A 15,808-nucleotide genomic window follows, 5' to 3' on the forward strand; every position below is an offset into this window, starting at 1 on the left:
GGTCGCTAGAATATTGTAAAGAATGAAGACATGTCAGTATACAGATGGAGCCGGACTGTGAAAAAAACCATAGAGAAACTTGCAGCTCAAATTTTAAAAATCAATGTACATACATTTCAAAGACAATGGCTATGTGACACTGTTGGTGTTTGCTTTGTATCATAGTTACATACAATATCTATTCACATATCTGTGCCTCTCACGTAAGCACTGTCGTAGTGAGTAATAGTAAACAATCGGAACCATTCCTGTATCAAACACTTACGTAAAAAATTCCCGCCTTGGTCCGCCATCATCTGCACCGTCTTCTAAGCCCACGTCTTCATTTGAAAATTCGACAAAGACCCTGCGCCTGAAGTCAAAGGCTGACCTATGGACTGCCCTCCGTGCTGTCTGCAACACCCTTTTTCGATGGATAAGCACGGGCTTGGTGCCTTCCATCACCACCTGACTCCTCCACACCTTTATTATCTCGCTGAGTGAGTGAGTGAGTTATTATTTAACGTCACATGGGCAATATTTCAGCCATAACGTGACGAGAAGTTACATTTATGATACAGTTATGATACATTTATGATACATATATTTAGACTGAATAAAAAAGCTGTCAACGAAGGACAGTAGAATAACTAGAATATCACAGACATGATTTAAAACTAGTTGAGAATAGTAAAAGGCAGTAAGCATTAATGAACACCACAATATAAAAATGGGCTAGAAATCGTCAGCAACTGAAGGGAGATCACCATACTGGGGACCATGGGGACTTACAGTACTTTTGCTTCCTGCATGGACCCCGGTAGGATCTATTTCATCCCTTCAGTCACTGGCGACAGTGTACCAGTTGTACTCGCTGACAGTAAGACTTAAAAGACAAAGAAAGTGGCAAATAAAGAAAACATGTTCAGCAAGATATAATGGTCAAATTACAGTGAACATATTTATTGGGTAGTACGAATCTACGCCGATCCAATTCATTCATGTTGGCAACACATCACATGAAACGGACTCATCTCATACATATGATCATATACAGCCATACAATGAATCCGTTTTGACCACATTTATAGGAAAATCCATTTTGACCACAATTTTAGGAAAACGTGCCATATGAGTGCCATTTGATCCACAACCTGTTAATATAGTTTGTGAGTTAATATTCAACATCACATTGGTTACATTCTAGACATATCACGAGGAGTGCTCATCCAGATCATTTGTGTCTGCACAAGCAAGTAGTTTGCAAACAAGAAGACAGACGTCGAGGGAGGACTTTAGGTTTATATCGTATTTTATCTCATTAGATTTGGTCATTGTGGTTTTGTATTGAAGTTCTAACATACGTAATCAATGTTTGATTACACACAAGGCACTGGGTAGTTTACCTGTCCTTTGTGGAGGTAAGTTGTAGATCTGGCTGCTTGTCGTCATCATCTGATTCCTAAACAAATTAAAATATTTTAATGAAACAGCTGAAACGTTTTCCCGTGACTATATGACAAAGGTTTAGAATGAACACATTTGATTGAAAACGTGTCAACATGTTGCGACAGCTATATTGTCATGGTATTTTTTACTACCTTGTTTATAACAGATCCAAAAGAGACCTAATGCGCAAATATAACAATATGATATTAAAAAAGTAACCCTGTTTGTCATTTCATGAGAAAAACATATAGAGAATTGTTGCTTGTACATTTCTGTATATGTCAGAAGCACGGACATGATGTTACACCACTGCAATAGCTTTGAAATGTTTTGCAAATTGTACACTTGACTGTCACCATTTCAACAGCATCCATACATAGGTTACAAACCACGTCCACCATGTTCTCCATGTCCGGCCTTGTTTTAAAAATTGGTAGTGCGAAATTCATAACTTAGATTGTTAGTGGCTGTACCCTTGAGGGGGGTTGAAGTAGCGTAAAATTATTGTCCCCCTAAGAGGGTATGTAAGTCCCAAATCATTCGAAGTATTTTTCTGCACACTAGGCTTTTAAACGTAGTATCTTCGTTATTTTAATCTAAGGCTTAACTGGTACACTGTCGCCAGTGACTGAAGGGATGATATAAATCCTGCCGGGGTTCATGCAGGAAGCAAAAGTACTGTAAGTCCCCATGGTCCCCAGTATGGTGATCTCCCTTCAGTTGCTGACGATTTCTAGCCCATTTTTAAATTGTGGTGTTCATTAATGCTTACTGCCTTTTAATATTCTCAACTAGTTTTAAATCAAGTTTGTGATATTCTAGTTATTCTACTGTCCTTCGTTGACAGCTTTTTATTCAGTTTAAATATATGTATCATAAATGTATCATTAATGTATCATAAATGTAATTTCTCGTCACGATATGGCTGAAATATTGCCCATGTGACGTTAAATAATAACTCACTCACTCACTCACTCACTCCATGTCCGGCCGTGGTCTATTGAATACAATAGTTGGTGTGCCAGAATATGATGGCATGTCATTCCCCATATGCTGAAGCAGAAACAACATTTGTGTGCAATTCGAATATTTACCAAATTAATTCATATGGATTTATACTTGTCAAAATCAGACTACAGTTAAATCCATTTATATTATTCTTTTATTTCCCCTTTGTTAACTGAGCCAAGATCATTCACATCTCAGAGTGTGGAGTTAACTTGACTCAGTTGCTGATTGGTCGGAGCCAACATACATGTAATTGGCAGTCGACACTTCGGGTCTGTGTCTTGAAAAAGTGTTCTTTTATCTTACCCCCCCCCCCCCCCCCCCACACACACACACCCTTTTAATAGCGGCAATACAGTTGTTTCGCTAAAACTTGTTTGCATATTTGCGCTGATAAAATCAATTTGTGATCTGCGTGAGCAAGAGTGGAATTATTTGTAATTGTCAATAATTAGTACAATTAGTAGTTATTTAATAAACCTGTGAACCTATAACCATGTTTTCTTTATCACTTTATTCTTATTTTATGGGGCGGTCGGGTAGCCTAGTGGTTAAAGCTTTCGCTCGTCACGCCGAAGACCCAGGTTCGATTCCCGACATGGGTACAATGTGTGAAGCCCATTTCTGGTGTCCCCCGCCGTGATATTGCTGGAATATTGCTAAAAGCGGCGTAAAACTCACTCACTCACCCTTATTTTATGACACCCCTGATCACAGGGGTACAGCTCCGCGACAGTGCTCTAATTCAACACTTACAACCAATTAGGCTCCATATATCGTGCTTCAGTTACGTAATAAGCACTTTATTTGTCTACTGAGAAATACTCACAGGACTGCTATTTGCACGAGCTGGAGTGAGGTCATCTGGTTCTTCTTGCTCTTCAATAATATTTGTACATTCCTCGAATGCTCCCTGTACCGAAAAACAAATGTATTTTTTTGTTGTCAGCGTGTCCATTTTGAAACACACTGGTGTGTTTCTTAGCATGCAAAATAACAATAACAACAACAATGATAATAATTATTTAAGTAATAATAATAAGTATCATGAAAACGACAAAAAAAACACATTTCCATAGTTAATCCAGTGAATAACCACTAAAAGCAGAGTCCATTGTATGATTCCCACTGTATCATAAGCATGTGTTTATGGACCTCTGTCAAATAATCATGATACCAGCTGTTCGCGAAAAGTTGAACGTATCCTGCCCCAGTGCTAGCATCCGTCAGAAAACACGTTCAAAGCCAAGTCAATTCTTCAAGTGAAAAAATCCGGGAACGAAACGTGCAGGTCAAAATCAAAATAAGGAATTGCATCGGAAATCATTTTGGTCTTTGATGCATACAATTTTGAAATGTCCTGCCCACACCTACCACACTCACTCACTTGAAAGCTTTAATAGGACCTTGAATACTGTTCAAACAACTTTTGAGCATGTGTGGCATGACGTTATTTGAAATCTTCGTCGAAAGAGCAAGCTCCGTTGCACCTCTACCGAATATGTAGACAAAAGGGCTGGAGCTGCCGACTTATTGCTCGACATAAAGGGTGACTTTTAGTAAGTTATGTAATCCCTCTTGTCATACAGTCTCTATAATTTCCAGCACAGGTTGGTAAACGGCAAAACAAGATCCAATACCCACAACATGGCTACTCAGAGATACTTACAGGACTGTTGTTTGCTGTACTGAGGTCATCTGGTTCTTCTTCGGCAATAGATTCTATGGCTGTACATTCCTCTTCTGTTCTGTGAGCCCTTTACCAAAAAAATGTAATGAATTTCGTTTTCAGTGTGTCTTTTTTGAAGCACAATAATTATCTGTGTTTCTCATCATGCGATAATAATAATAATAATAATAATAATAATAATAATGAAAACGGCAAAAACATTTCCATATCTACTAAAGAGAATTGCCACTTAAAGCAGTGTCCTTTGTATGATTCCCACTCTATCATTACCATGTGTTTATTGAACACTGTCAAATAGTCATGATACCAGGCGTTCGCGAAAGGTTGAGCGTTTCCTGCTTCATTGGTAGCACCGTCAAAAACACATGCAAATCCAAGTCAATGCTTCACCCGAACAACCCCGGTAACAAAAGGTGAAAGTCAAAATGAGGAATTGCATCGGGCATCATTTTGGTCATTGATGCATCAAATGTTTAAATGTCCTGCCGTTATCTACCAGAAAAAGTTTTGAACGATCTAAGGGGACGTTCAATACTGTAACCCTGTTCAAACAACTTTTGAGCATGTGTCGGATGGCTTTCCTTGAAATCTTCGCAGAAAGTGCTTGTTCGATTGCACCTCAACAAAAATGTAGACAGAAGGGCTCTTCTCACAACGTGTCTCATACTCACGAAATACTTACATGAATGTTGTTTGCATGATCTGGTGTGAGGTCATCTGGTTCTTATTTCGCGACCAACCAATGGAATGACTAACAAGATGTCGACAACAGCCAATCAGAAGACAGCTTAATTGAGCTTTACGGCACGAGTTTACTGGCGACTGCACTTGGAAACATATGTTGACATGAACTCGATTAGAAAATAAAAAACTGAACAAAAGAACACTCTGGGATGGCTGATAGATGGTCTAGATTTTATGAATACAGACATAAAGCCCATAACTGTCGTTGGGAATACCCTGTGTGTGTTTTTTTCGCGGTTGTACGATCAAACATAAGTAAGTAAGTAAGTAAAACCGGAAAGTGTTTGGACGTATGAAGTAAAGGGTTCGCCAATTCTCCGAAACACGCTGTGCATTGAAATAGTACAGCGAGCACTGCACCTCATCTATTTGGATATCGTCAAGTGATGTCCCTCCCGGAAAAAAACAAATTTTGTGCGTAATGTACGTAGCATCCCATCATGAGTCATGACTTTCTGGGCATCAAAGTGGTGTTTGCCACCACCCCTACGCTCGGACATGAGTTGAAATCGTCCTTTTGTGTGATGCTTCCAGCCCAGTTCCACTTTCCTTGTGGCCCCACATTTGGCATTGCCAGTCCTCCTCCTCTTCCTCCGCTCCATGAAGGTTGTCAGTATGGATGATCTACCACCTGTAATGCAATGTATGATATTTCCGAATATATATGTGCAACTGACACCAATACGTTATGTTGGAAGGGGGAATATTAAGAAGAAGAAGCCAGTGCACACATACGAAACTTTATGTGCCTCAATCACACCTCATTACAATTAAATTATATTTCAAATTCGATTAAGGTTATTAATAAGTCTGTCTGTTAACTGTGGTACTCGATGGTTCAACACTTTCATTTCCCATTTAAAACCAGAGCCCCAGAGTGAAGTTTATCACCGAACAAAACAATAATCTCTGCATTACGTCTATTTGTAGGGACCACCTTTGTGGTCAAACGGGTAGAGCGTCTGGCTGGAGAGCAGAACATCAGAGGTTCGATCCCAGTCCGCGTCATACCAAAATACGTCAACGGTGGCACTTGTTACACTGCCTGGCGCTCGGCATTAAGAGGATTTCTCATTTTGCTTTATAAATCAGGAACAGTACAAGCAAACACACTTACACGCGTGCATTTAAGTTGCTAGATAATCTTGGACGCGACGCTGAACCCCATTTCACCTCACCACCTCCTGCTGTAGATACATCAACACAGATGACCTTATTTTCATGTCCCAAGATCAAACCCTAGATTACTTTATCCTACTTTATGTCGATGCAAAAATACACAAAATTGCAGTCTTAAATTGGAAGGTAGTTACAATCAAATCTGAGACCTGTCTCAAACTGACCTCTCACTGCAGCATCTACAGTTGAAAGATTCTTTTGTTTCTCCTTTGAACAACCGTTATTGTATAGTTTCAGAGTAGGATAAAGTACGAGGCCGAGGTCATGATTGGAAAAGTAAGGACCTCAGTGCGAAGTAAGTGTAAAAGTAAGACCGACCGCGAAGCACTGAGGTCCTTACTTTTCTAATCATGACCGAGGACGAGTACTTTAACATATGAACCGTCAAATGAAAAGATTACATTTTAATGATCAAATAAAACAGTATCCTTTATCCAACTACTCCCGGTCCTAACACTGCATTGTTTATACCGCGCTGGGTGGTATATCGAGGAGCATGGTCTAATAATAAAACAGCGCGCACGGCCGCACGTGCTGCACGGAATTTTCGTTACGCTGCATCACGTGTCCTGTTAGAACATTCATTTGACGGAGACACGATGGATGAGGCAGACAGCGACAGAGAACTGTTCATAACCCAGTCCAAAACCGTTGAAGCAGAGAGTGACGATGACTTATTGTTTCGTTTCAAGGAACCTGGAGAGATGTTATGTCCGCCTTTATAAAAAATACAGGCTTCTTTGGTAAGATTTCTTTTGAAAAATGGTAAACAATGAATCGTTTGTAAAATGGTTTATATTTTCATGTACAAATCAGCGTCGGTCGAAAGAAGGAATGAATGCAGTCATATGTTATCCTAGTACATCCTCGGTACATGCGTTGATAAACATTTAGAAACAGACATTCACGCGTTGTACAACTCTAACCTGTCACATTGCTATTACGCTACGACACAACTCACAATTTACACCAGAACGGCATTAATATCCCCTCTCAACACACACTAATCTGCCGGAAACGATGGCCGCTCATGTCATGCGCCAACTGCGAAAGAGCACTCGTCAGAGATTTTGGCAGAAACCATGGTGGAGCGAAAGGGACACAATTCGAATACACTGACAAGGCAGTTAACCCTGCACGTATGTCATCATTTAGGGATGAAAAAAGCAAAATTGCAATTGAAAGCTTTTATTGAAATAGTGACGTAAAGCATTAACTCACTCACTCATTTTATTGAAATAAAACAATGGAACTCCAGCAACATATTTACAAGTTGATGAAAAAACATATAAAATTACAACACACATTTCACTACATTTGCAGAATAAACGTCACCACATACGTATAGATAAGAAACATTTTAAAGCTGCATGCTCATCAAATTTCTATTATTCACAGATGTGAAAAAAAGAATCATGCCTAAACGAAAAATTCACAGGTGCAGCTGTAAAGCTCATAACGCCTATTCCACAGACCTTAGCAGTTACAGAAATATCATCTCGACGTCACCCTAAAAAATACATTGATGCACTCTTAAAACAAGGCCACCTCACTCACGATTCAAAATATATTTGTTATGGGTGTGTAGAACATGTCAAGAATGACTTTTCAGACAGTGAACAATCATTTAATGATGTAGATAAAATCACAAAGGGATTACGTGAAGGGAAACTAAACACGGAGAACATCATGTCCATCATTGCCAGTGTTGGAGACTATCTACATGAAATCATCAAAACAGAATCAGACAAAATAAAATCACAATACCGTGAAGCAGATTTTTACAATAACATCAACATCACCCATTGGTTAAGTCAACGGAATTCCCTGATACCGACTCTCATCCAACACATGACAGGTCACGATTATACAGTTCCCGATCAATTTAATGGGGTAAAAAAAACCTTCATGTCTACAATCATTGAAAACATGTGCTACATGGTGACCAGCAACATCATTGGGCCATTAGCATTTGGCAGCAACCTGCTCACGTATTTCAGGACCGGAAGTAAAGTGGCATCGGTTTTCAACAATCACACATCTCCATCTGGTTCATATACGATCAATTCACAGTGGCTAGATAGCGGGACACAACATAAACTGAAGTGTCCACCTGTTGGCTCTATCATGGCATTTTTTTTATTACAATCAAAAGATTGAACGGAATTGGCGTGTCACCTTAAATTACAAAACTAAATGCAGCATTACAACAAACATCATTTACTTAAATGACCCTGTCTCCCAAATACAATCAGTCCCACAGTTGTCACCATATGTATGGTTGTATTCAGTGAACCTAAAAGATGTTATTTCACCACTATTAGATGAAATGGCCACTGAAAGTCAACACATCATGACAAGTCTTGTTCATGACTTCCTTGAGCACAGGCTACATGAAGTTGCGAAGGGTCAGTCCCCCACACAGGATGGTACTCTGTCAGACAATGTTGATAGGGATCATCCACTCATTGACACCTGTTCATTCAAACAATCCCATGATCCCTATGCATTCATAGAAAGTCGACATGCACCCCAACAACCCACTGTCACCTTGGGCGATCCTGTGTTGACAAACCCCAACAGCTATTGCAATGTAGACAGGGTACTGCATGAGCTACATCAGCAAACTGGCACAGGAGATGTTCGCACATGGATAGCTGTTGGATGTGATGGATGTCCGTACAACATTGTGACCAATATCATAAACAAATGGTACATTTGTCCTCTGTGTCAACATGAATGTAGAGGGGGCAAGGAACAATTGACCAACCATCTGCAAAGTCAACATGACAGGAATGACATCAATGTAGACACATGCATGAAGTATCCTAATGTGTTAGTGCCTGGAATTGGGCATTATGAAATGAACGTTCCATATTTAAGTTACTATGGCATCCCTTTCTGAAACACGTGGCAATTATGACAGGGTTCCGTACACCACATGCGCTGGCCTATGCACAAGCAGCAAAGAATCAGCACATGTCTTGGCAGTTTGTGTTGATATTTCTGTATGGGACAATCGACGAATTGATCCTACCTTGTGTTCGTCAATGCATTGTCAACAACACAATGTTCAGCATTGAGGGATGTCTCCAGTGGCTATCAAATTGTAAAAATCCAAACCATATCTTTGCCTGGGAAGTTTTGAAAACATTCGTCATTCCCCTCTTCATGTCCCTCTTCATGTTTCGTGCCTCAGTTCGTAGAAACAACAGCCGTATCATATTGGCATCCAAATACATAATGACCACTTTGTTTTATGGCATGAACAATACCACGTATCAGCAGATTGAATTTCGTGAGGAAGTCCTCCGATGTTTGGCACCACCGTAGGTAACCGAATTTCTTCATCACAGTGAAGTTCTGTCTGGTCACCCGAGCAAAGGAGAAGGAGTGGATTTCGTCCTTGAGTCCTGGACAAATGTGGATACCACCAGGCCTACCAACTGAAAACGGCTGGCTCCGTAGTTGTCGCAATCTTCACAGATTAGAAAAGGTAAAAAGTATTTCACATCTGTACTAACATATGATGTAATTTTCACGCCGTTCATATACAGTGACTATGGAACGAACTGATAGTGTATAGGACTTATTTCACAAGCAATATTTCAACTCACGTGTTCATCATCCAACTAAATGACCACTGACGGACCTCTGGAATATTCCCCCGGCTTAAATATGTGAGGCGCGGACGTCGGAGTAGGCAAGCAATAGTCTGGTACAATGTCACTCTCAGGAGTAAAAGTTGTGTTTCTTAACACACTTTACTGCAATACCATTAATTAAAAACATTAACATATAATGTAATATGAATATGATGTGAACCGTCACATTTCTTACTATATGAACATGATTTATATAGAATACATACCAACTCCTGTATATAGTTACGGCTTAAAATAAGCATAAAACACATCGAAACCTATGATATACTTCATATGAAGCAATACCAGTATACAGTGGGGGTCCCGCATCCTTGCACAATAAGCAGTACATTAATTCAACAAACAACAACCACGTGATTCATGTTATGACTTTAATGATGGATTATGGACAGGACAGTAAATAGTTAGAGGTTTGAGGTCTTTGGTGGATTTAATGTGAACACCCATGCAGCAAATGTGGCACCAAAATGAACATTCGGGCTGACTTTTGTGTTCACATCCCACCCATTTGTTAAGTCTGTGATCTTCTGGGGTATATTCCTTATTACAATAGCTGCAAATTGTGACATTTTGAATTTTAGCGGATTTACAATGTCCATAAACTTTTTTAGTTGCCTTTCTCTTGGGTCTGGATGGGGCTGTCATTTTGGCGGGTGATGTTGATGGTTTTTCTTGAATGGGCGGGTCTGATGTTTCCATGGAAATGGACGGTTCCATACAACGGGAAGGTGATGTGGCAGATGTGGATGGTTGTGGTGATGATGGCTGATCAGGTGTCTGGGTGATAATGTGTGTTGGTTTGGGGATTTTGATTGTTTTCTAGTGAACAGCTTCTGCTCCATCGGGTTCCTTCATAAGACGTTATATTATTAGTTTTCCAATAACACGTGTTAAAATAGTTAAAGCATATAAAATTGATCAGGGATTCCATTCATAATAGTGTAATTAGGTATGCAATATAACCTCCATATGCCATATGTATCACAAAGTGGTTATGAATCTATATTGTAAGAAGTAACATTGGTATACATACACTATATTTTTCCTCAAAAAAGGGCGTGGCCATATAGAAAAGGGCCCCACCCCACATCCGCACAAAACTCCATGTAGACATCTGCTCCGGTGGTCGTTATGAACTCTTTGACCTGTTTGTTATAAATTGGACATACATACATGTTATACATGATAATATAAATAAATATAAGGTTTGATGTATTGTCTGTTCATTTGAAGAGTGGGGGCACGGGTGGCCCAGTTGTCTAAGGCGCCGCGATTCGCTGTGCAGAGTTGCGTCCGTTGGGCACGCCAGAAACCTATGCTTGTGGGTTCGAATCCCGGTTCTCCACAATTATGTTTCTAGGTTTGTCCGCACCATATCCGTGCTCGTGGCTTTCACCAAAGTGGTAAACGTCTGAGACCTGCATCACTTCGGGCTTTCCTCCCACATTAAGCTGACACGCCGCGATATAACTGGAATACTGTTAACAGCGGCGTTAAACCCAACTCACTCACTCATTTGAAGAGTGTATCATAATTGTCATTATGTCTTTTCTCATCAGCCATGTTTGATGCTGCAGGCATGACAGTCACCCATGACTTTTCAACTGTCACAGACGTTTCATTGGCTGCTGAAATAACAGGATGGAGGTCATAGTTGAGGCACTTGCATTACTTTCAAAACCCTGACAGTAATAGTCCGCATGTTGGCCTTGACCAGAGCCTCCATCTTGATGCAGACCTAGTGAATTGTGTGCGACAGTGTCAGCAAAACCGACAAATATACAGGTGTGTATATTATTCATAACTTAGTACTTATTTCTTATACAGTGCTTCACTGTGTATGGGTTTCGGACACTTTTTGCATTATATCATCAATATAACGGCGGGGGACAGCAGCATTGTTCCTCACCCAGTGTACCCATCCTTATACATTTCATGTAACTTGTATTACGTACACTAGCAATTGGTAACGCTGCTTCCACATTTCATTGTATGTGCATCATTTTGTATCCTGTAACACTGTATGCGCTTTTAATTTAAACAGGGATAAGGCCATTTGCGGGGATTTCTCCCGTAAGGGGACACCCCTGTCAAAGATAATGGTGAATCGCTAAAAATTGAGCACCGGACAAAAGAGGAACTGATGACCTTGGTGGAGGTCACATTGCAACATGTACAGGTATGAAGAGTGTACCTTTGATAACATAGTAATAATCGTTTTGTTCATAGATTACCCTAACTTTTGTATTATTTGGTATGTTTTGAATTCATATTGTTATATGTATATTAATATCGTACTTGTTTCAGGCTGGTGATGACATGCGCCGTCAATGGAAGGCAGTCCGCTCCGGCACAAAGGCAAAAATAATGGTCTTTTATAAAGATCTGCTGGATGTGGAGGCTGCCATGGAATGTGACGCTCCTTATGACGGTAAACACATATTGTATACTGAATAAATTACCAGTTAATTTCCGCTTGGAAAAGCTTTTGGCCCTGTCCTTTGGGTCTTCAATGTAAGCTTGTCCTCTAGGGCCCGTGTGGTGACCTTTTGATGTGGAGGACTTTTGGGCACCTGTCTTTTTCCATGTTGCCCTTACTTTTTGTCTTCATCTGTACTTTACTTTCCTTTTACATTCAGAAACAATGTTGTATTTTGAATGTGGCAATCATTTATTTTCATGTAGTTGCAGCTGGATGATGTTATACATCTGTCCATTTAAATGAGGGGGCACGGGTGGCCCAGTCGTCTAAGGCGCCGCGATTCGCTGTGCAGAGTTGCGTCCCTTGGACACGCCAGAAACCTATGATTGTGGGTTCGAATCCCGGTTCGCCCCGCTTATGTTTCTAGGTTTGTCAGCACCATGCCCGTGCTCGTGGGTTTCACCAAAGTTGTAAACGTCTGAGACCTGCAACACTTCGGGCTTTCCTCCCACATTAAGCTGACACGCCGTGATATAACTGTAATAATGTTAAAAGCGGCGTTAAACCCAACTCACTCACTCACTCATTTAAATGACTCTTTTCCTATGCAATTTAGTTATTTTACATCCCTAAATGATGACATGCGTGCAGGGTTGGTTTACTCCCCTGTCATTGTGTTCGAATTGTGCCCCTTTCGGTTCACCACAGTTCCTGACGACGAGTGCTCTTTCGCAGTTGGCGAGTGACATGAGCGGCCATCGTTTCCGGCAGGTTAGTGTGTGTTGAGAGGGGATATTAATGCCGTTCTGGTGTAAATTGTGAGTTGTATCGTAGCGTAATAGCAATGTGACAGGTTAGAGTTGTTGTACAACGCGTGAATGTCTGTTTCTAAATGTTTATCAACGCATGTACCGAGGCACATGTTCACGTCGGCATGTGTTGCATGGTGGAGAATGTAGTACCGTACTGATCAAAAGTGACTTACCATCTTGCGACGTTTTGTTCAGACGCCGCAAGGTGGATTTTTCACCTTTTTTTATAGGGGATAGTGGGTGCGTGTATTCACTCAATTGGGGGTGTTTCACTCAGGTGGGTCCATTTCCTTCATTTCAGGGGTTTCCCCAACCTGCTAAGAGCTACGTCAGCAACTCGCCTCTACCGTTCAGGTGTTTCGGAACAACTTATTTGTGAACAAACTGGTAATTTTCTCATCTCTTGATTTGCACATTACGATGTTGTAACAGTGAGTAAAAGTAACAAGTACTCTAAACTTTCAACGATAAGTATTGCAAGTTTATTAATTAACTATTAAAATTGCCTGTCTGTATTACCACTCTAAATACTGAACTGTACAGTTTGGAGAATGTATTTATGCAGCATGTATGTATAACTACTATTTAAATGCATTCTCACTTTGGAGGATTGGAATCTGTTGTAATAGATTGAATTTGGTTCTTCAGTTTAATACATTATTTAATTGAATTTCAGGTCACCGCAGTGAAGCAGTTCGGGTGTACAAGAGGTCTTCAGATGACCAAATGGCATCAGTTTCCGACCCGTTGTGCGTTGTCCCCGACAGAAAGAGAAAAGTTGATTCTGAACCAACTGCTCAAACTTCTGTACCAGAATCAAAAGTTTCTGATAACTGTGGAAAATGCAAAGACAAGCAGTATCCCTTAACTATTAATTTCAACCGAAATAAAGAATTGTTGAAAAAGTGGTTTATTTTGTTGTTGAAGGATTAAGAAAATCAGGTATCTGAAACGGGCTCCGATTTCTCGAAACAAACTTGAGAATTCTTCCTCAAAATTTTTCTGACTAAATTTCTCTACATGTTTCGAACAATAAAGTCTGATTTCAACCTATACTGTAACTTTGTACAAAATATCACACTGAAGCGTTCATGTGGGCTAAATTTGTTCATGTCGTAAATCCAGTTTTGACTGAAAACTTGGTTTGTTTCGAAATCTGTTTAAGGTTTTACTTTAAACAGTAAGACCCGATAAGAGGTCTTACTTTCAAAAGTAAGACCCGGTAATAAGTCTTACTTTTAAAAGTAAGACCTGCTACTGGGTCTTGCTTTTAAGAAGTAAAACCTCCAACTCAGCAAGAGGTCATTACATGAAATTCGAGTACCTCCAGTATAATGGGACTTATCAGTGATAGGTTTTTATCATCCAAAACTGGCTCCCACAGGAGATATCGCTTGGATGAGATCAAGCGATATCTACACTGTAGATATCGCTGCAAGGAAATTACATCACAATGCTTTGCAGACCATTGTGACGTCACTGGTTACAATGACGTCACAATCAAATGACATCACTAATGGCTCTGCTACTGAAGCTGTTTGCAGTACTTTTTACACTGAAAACACTGCTAATTACTGTCTACAAATTGAAAAAGTTGGAAGAATGATGTTGGATGATAAATAAAATCTCACCCTCGTGTCTTTTGATATCAAATATATCAACACTCGTTGATAAAAGTGCCAAAAATCCTCGGCAAGCCTCGGAATTTTTCCACTTTTATCTACTCGTGTTGATATATTTGATATCAAAAGACACTCGGGTGAGATTCTCTATATATTACTGGTTTAAGTTTGGGTTGTACTAACATTCAAAATCCCACAGCCTTGGTTTCCGGCAAGTTTTCTTAAAATATTTGACATATTGTGATTTAAAATAATTTTTACATATTAGGTTTCCTTGTAGTTTCCATTTGTCAGGTTTAAGATACACACTTACTAAACGCAATAAAACAATGCGATGGAAAAACAACCTACTTTGTTCAAAGGGTTAACCGATAATACGTTGATTGATTGCTCATTGTTATCTAACTTAATGGATTTTTTTAGGAACCTTGGACGTTATGAAAATAGTTGTCACGTGGGCTTTCTCAACCGAACTTCAAGACTTTACATCTATGTGAAACACCTGAAACAATCTAAGTGATCAGTTAAGAAATATAATATTATAATATCCCGAAATGATATATATATTTTAAAATATTTGATTGATACAGAGACACGTGACAACGAATAAGTTTCTTTGTACAGCTTTGTACAGGTTGTAATTATGATATTTATATTTTGTTTTCCTTCATTTGCTGTAGCATTGAACAGATTCAGTTTTGTTCCTCTACGTCGTGGTTGGAAATTCTTTGATGCGCGATAGACGGTTTCACAATTCTTTCCCTTTGTAAGCGTGTATATTTTACAGTCAATTTGTAAAATGTAATTCTCTCTGAAATATTTACACATTTTATAAATTTGTCCATTTTTTTAACAGATTGACTAAAAATGATTAAAACGATCAAAAGGGTCTATAAAATCACAAAAGATTATTATGTAGGTTAAGAAGCCAAACAGTAAACAACTGCGGTTTTTAATACCAACATTTTCAGTCAAATGTTTGGAATTCATTTCATAATAATACAGATGGACATATTTTTCTGTCAATTTGTAAAATAACTGAACATCTAGGCATTTAATAAATTTCCTAAGTGAAAATTTTGCACATTTTGACTGTAAAAATATAGACACGATAAAATAAGCAATGCTCAGGTAAAATATTTACTATATGTAAATAGCGTACACGAAAATCGCACAATTACCAAGCAAAACTTCGTCACCATTACCGATGCTACCCACAAAGATACCTACATTTCCTT

General features: G+C 39.4%; 1 long non-coding RNA gene across 2 annotated transcripts; it reads left to right on the plus strand.

Annotated features, from left to right (window-relative positions):
• The first annotated feature begins 9,236 nt into the window (after positions 1-9,236).
• Positions 9,237-13,824, plus strand: LOC124148313. Of its 2 annotated transcripts, none has more exons than XR_006862950.2 (7): positions 9,237-9,545; positions 11,274-11,499; positions 11,759-11,893; positions 12,022-12,145; positions 12,845-12,907; positions 13,250-13,335; positions 13,625-13,824. It is a non-coding gene; the product is annotated as an uncharacterized LOC124148313 (long non-coding RNA). The 2 variants fall into 2 exon arrangements; XR_006862951.2 differs by having other exon boundaries at positions 11,292-11,499.
• The last annotated feature ends 1,984 nt before the right edge of the window (positions 13,825-15,808 follow it).

This window comes from Haliotis rufescens, unplaced genomic scaffold, assembly GCF_023055435.1.
Source record: "Haliotis rufescens isolate VD_foot unplaced genomic scaffold, xgHalRufe1.0.p SCAF_34, whole genome shotgun sequence".
Lineage (NCBI taxonomy): Eukaryota > Metazoa > Mollusca > Gastropoda > Lepetellida > Haliotidae > Haliotis > Haliotis rufescens.